Raw genomic sequence first — 4814 nt, forward strand, 5'->3', positions numbered from 1 at the left:
AGGCTTTGAGGTGTTTGGTGCGCAAAAATAAACTTTTGGTCATTCAGGGACTAAAAGCGTCAAAAAGTGCATAAGTTTGCATTTTCGCGCATATCTTACGTTCTGAATATATCCGGACATCCAAAAATTTATGTAAGCATTAAAATATTTTATTTTAGTGTTTGGCACAAGAAAATTCCATTCGTCGCTTGATTTGGATTGTTTTTGTGTTCGTTACGACTTCCGTCGTAATTAACCGAACAACGCAACCGTAGGACCAAACGAACCGAATCCGACATATTTTTGAACATGTTTTGAGTTCCCTATACTTTAACTTCATTTTAGAGCCTTGAAATGAGGTTAGCGGGGCTTAAACGTGTCAAAAATGAGCCGAAACGCATGTTTCTGAAGTTCAGGGACCAAAATTGACATTCTGCCATAGTTATCTTAAGAAGGGACCAAAATGAAAAATCTAAATTCCAGCTTTTTCCAGCTGTTCCCCTCATTTGCACATGGTTTTAATGAAACTATGGGCTCCCATGGTTTCACAAAACCATGGGCACATGTGTACGGATGAGATCGAAGCTCGTTTTACGATGAACGATCCTAACGGTTCTAGATTTCCTATAAATACCCACCATGTTTTCATTCATTCCTCACATTTGAATCTAATTCAAGCTCTCTAAGTGGAAGTATATGCTTTCTACCTGAGAGAGAATCGGGTTCAAATCTTGCAGGGACCTTCTGTAAGTATTCTTTCGCGTTTTTCATTCGTTTTTATCGTTAAAGTCGAACTGCGTTTGACTTTCTGCATTAACCAGTTTATGGTCAATGCGAAGTTCGTTTGAACTTCATAACGTGAGCGTAATCACGATGGTTATAGTCCCTAGTGACTATACCTACTGATTACCACGTTATCTAGGCTCAGTGACGAGTCGTAGTTTCGGCCAAAATGCGTTTTCTCGCGTATTTTGTAACCAAACTACTCTAGGGTATTAAAACCGTTTGTTTTAATACCAAACCTGTTTTCTAACTTAACTAAACATGTTCTAGCATGTTTAGCTCGTCACTTTTTAGATTAGTGCTTATGTAGGGTCGTAAGGTAAGCGATCTAAACAATCGCTTATACTTTCGAACCCGACCCGTTTGGTCGATCATTAGGATCCGACCAAACATGTTTAGTAACCATAGTTGTATAGGGAATAACCTTCCGAGGTTATACCTTATGGTCACTTCGTTTAAGTAGTTGTATGATAGGTAGTTTATATGCCTTAGGTAAATTACCAAAATACCCTTTTTATGCATAATTGATATTTAAGCATATGTAACCCAAACTTTTGTTATTTAACTAATTATGCAACATAATTAAACATGTTTAGGCATATAATACTTGTCATAAGACTAGTTAGGCGGTCCGAACGCGTTTTACGCAAACGACGCGTTAAAGTAGCGTAAGCTACCTAAACGGGTCGTGATGGGTCGTAAGCACTTAGGATAGGTTTCATTTTAGTATGTAGGCCTTGTTAAACCATATCATATGAGTTCCCACTCTCATTTGGTTTACGAGACCTCATACTATCCGATCTCCCGATTTAGGTCCGGTTTATTTATGTAGTTATCAATATTAGGTGCCGTTTGATTCCGTGCTCCTCTAGCTTTGCTTGGTGGTTATCCTAGGACTTCTAAGCAATCTCAAGTGAGTACATAGTCCCCTCTTTTACTGTTTTCAACTGTTTTGGGGTGAAGCATGTGTACCTATCTGTTATTTTCATGATTTCAAAGTATAATTGATTATACATGTTAGTACTTATCTTTTGACAAACTAAATGACTATCTATGGTTTAAACACTGATTTTTCAAAGATTATGAAATAAATTGTTGGAATAGTACTTATTTTTGTTCACCAGACCGGTTGGTAGTATGATATAGCGCTATAGGATTTGACACCCCATTCCTGTTGTCATGGAATGTCTGAAACCAATTTGTTGCTCCATCCAAATAGGGATTGCCTTTGTGGTATTTCTATAGTCTCAAAGGTGTATTTTGATACACTAGGTCTGAATGAATTTTTAAATCACATTATTTTTGTATATTAAGTTATACTCCCAAAAGTATAGTTTGATATGCTCTCATATGGGATATTGTACAAAAACCAACATATATTTTGTTAATCATTAAAACATAGTTTGATATGTTATCTTCATAATCCAAAGCATAGTTTTAATATGTTATTTTCAAACCAAAACATAGTTTAATATGTTATTTATAAATCCAAAGTATACTTTTGATATACTACTGAAAACTTATGTATGTTACCAACTAAAGTATGGTTAATATACTATTTACTTAATGACTGGTTTTTGGTTAGTGTTTAGATAACGGGACGGGTGTAATGTGATGAAAACATGGTAGATACGCCGGTGGTACTTCTTATATATAAGTGTTTTCATCGCATTACATACCGTGGCGTTATTTAGTACACTTGGGTTAATGGTTTTGGAACTAAAATATATTTTAATATATAACTTATTCAACTTTCTTAAAACCGAAGTATATTTTTATATATACTATAAATCTTTTTATCAAAATGTTGTTTATCAAACAATATATTTTATACAAACTCATTTTACTTAATTATTTAATTACCTATGTATTATTATTTTGTATCATCTAATTTCTTATAAATGATTTATAAAAGAAAACCTTTTTCAAGGATCATGACTACTTTTATTAAAACCTTTTCTTTAAACTTATAAGTCATGAATCCTACCTCAATAAAACCTATGTATCTCACAGGCATTTTTATGCTGACGTACCTATTTTTACACATGTTTCAGGTACTGCTCTGTGATGATTGATGATATATGCTACACTTAGGATGGACTCGTGCCTTAGCGACTTTAAAACTTGAAAGATAATAGTTGTGCTTATTTGATTGTATTAAAACAATGAGTTCATTTATTCAATAAAACAACATTTCAATTTTCCATCTGTTATGAAACAATGATTCTGTTACAACACTCCCCGACGTTTCCGCCACGTTTTGTTGTTTTACGTGGTCGGGGTGTGACAGCTGAACATCAGAAACCCTCAGGTTTATTGCAGCAGTTTGAAATGCCAGTTTAGAAATGGGAATTGATAACAATGGATTTTGTTACCAAATTACCCAAAACAAGAAAAGGTAATAATACAATCTGGGTGATTGTAGACAGGCTAACTAAGTCAGCTCATTTCCTACCAATGAAGGAGACTTTCAGTATGGAGCAGTTAGCTAAGCTGTATGTAAATGAAATAGTCTCACTACATGGAATTCCTTTATCAATTGTTTCTGATAGAGATAGTCGTTTTACCTCTCATTTTTGGACAAGTTTCCAAAAAGCCATGGAAACCAAGCTCAATCTAAGCACTGCTTACCATCCTCAAACGGACGGACAAAGCAAAAGGACCATTCAGACAATGGAAGATATGCTTAGAGCTTGTGTAATTGATTTCGGAGGAAATTAGGACGATCATATGCCATTAATAGAATTTTCTTATAACAACAGCTATCATACCAGTATCAATGCTGCACATTTGAAGCACTTTATGGACGAAAGTGCCGAACTCCAGTCCGTTGGGCTGAAATCGGAGAAAAGCAATTATCTAGACCAGAAATAGTATAAGAAACAACCGACAAGATCATTCAAGTCAAGGAGTGGCTGAAAGCAACCGTGACCGACAGAAGAGTTACGCTGATCACAGACGAAAGCCACTGGAATTTCAGGTAGGAGACAAAGTGTTATTGAAAGTTTCTCCTTTGAAAGAAGTGGTAAGATTCATCAAAAAAGGAAAGCTAAGCCCCACGTATGTTGGACCTTTTGAAATTATTAAAAGAATAGGACCTGTAGCTTATCAGCTACAATTGCCAGAGGAAATGGCAGGAATACATGATGTATTTCATGTATGCAATCTCAAAAAGTGTTTAGCAGATGAATCATTGGTAGTACCTCTTAAGGATATAGAGGTAAATGAAAAACTCAAGTTTGTGGAAAAAGGCCTCCACAAATCGAAGACAGAAAGGTCAAGAATCTCAAACACAAAAGATTAGTTCTGGTCAAAGTGAAATGGGATTCTAAACGAGGACCAAAATACACTTGGGAGCTTGAAACAGAAATGCAAAGGAAATATCCACACCTGTTCCAGTAGACCTCGAGGATGAGTTCTAAAACAAGGTGGGGAGGATATAACAACCCTCCAAAATTTATTCTGACACCCCAAGATATTTAAAGTGCCCCTATACGTCCTAAAATATACCCCGTATGCGAAAATCGAGCCTAAAATACCATATATAATTAAAAATATAATAAAACTCTTTTCAAGGGATCATAAGGATCACAATGTTAATATCACTAATGGACAATATATTATAGCCCATAGGCTCTTCATCACAAATGGATGTTTATACTTTGACCATCATACTGATGATACTTGCCATGATCTAATTCGATCATATAGGCTTTAAGGCCTGGACATAGTCCAAATACCCTGACTGCTGGTGTGGTCTCTCAGGTCACACTGCCAGGAGTGTTAACATGTTCTCAGATGTTAACAAGATTAATTTGTCTTAATGGTTACACAATGATCGCATTGATCATATAGGTTTGGAGGCTTGAACATAGTTCACCACCTCTAGATAGAAGGGGTATCTCCCTTAACTATCATAGTAGAAGGAATAATCATCCTTAACTACCAAAGGTTTTGGCCAATTAATGTGGACTTGCCACTTGGCAGTGGTAAACCATTAAGAAGATCTTCTGAAATTATTCAGCTGATCGATAAAGTTCGAATAAAATTCA

The sequence above is a fragment of the Helianthus annuus genome, chromosome 7 (genome assembly GCF_002127325.2).
Source record: "Helianthus annuus cultivar XRQ/B chromosome 7, HanXRQr2.0-SUNRISE, whole genome shotgun sequence".
In the NCBI taxonomy this organism is placed as follows: Eukaryota; Viridiplantae; Streptophyta; class Magnoliopsida; order Asterales; family Asteraceae; genus Helianthus; species Helianthus annuus.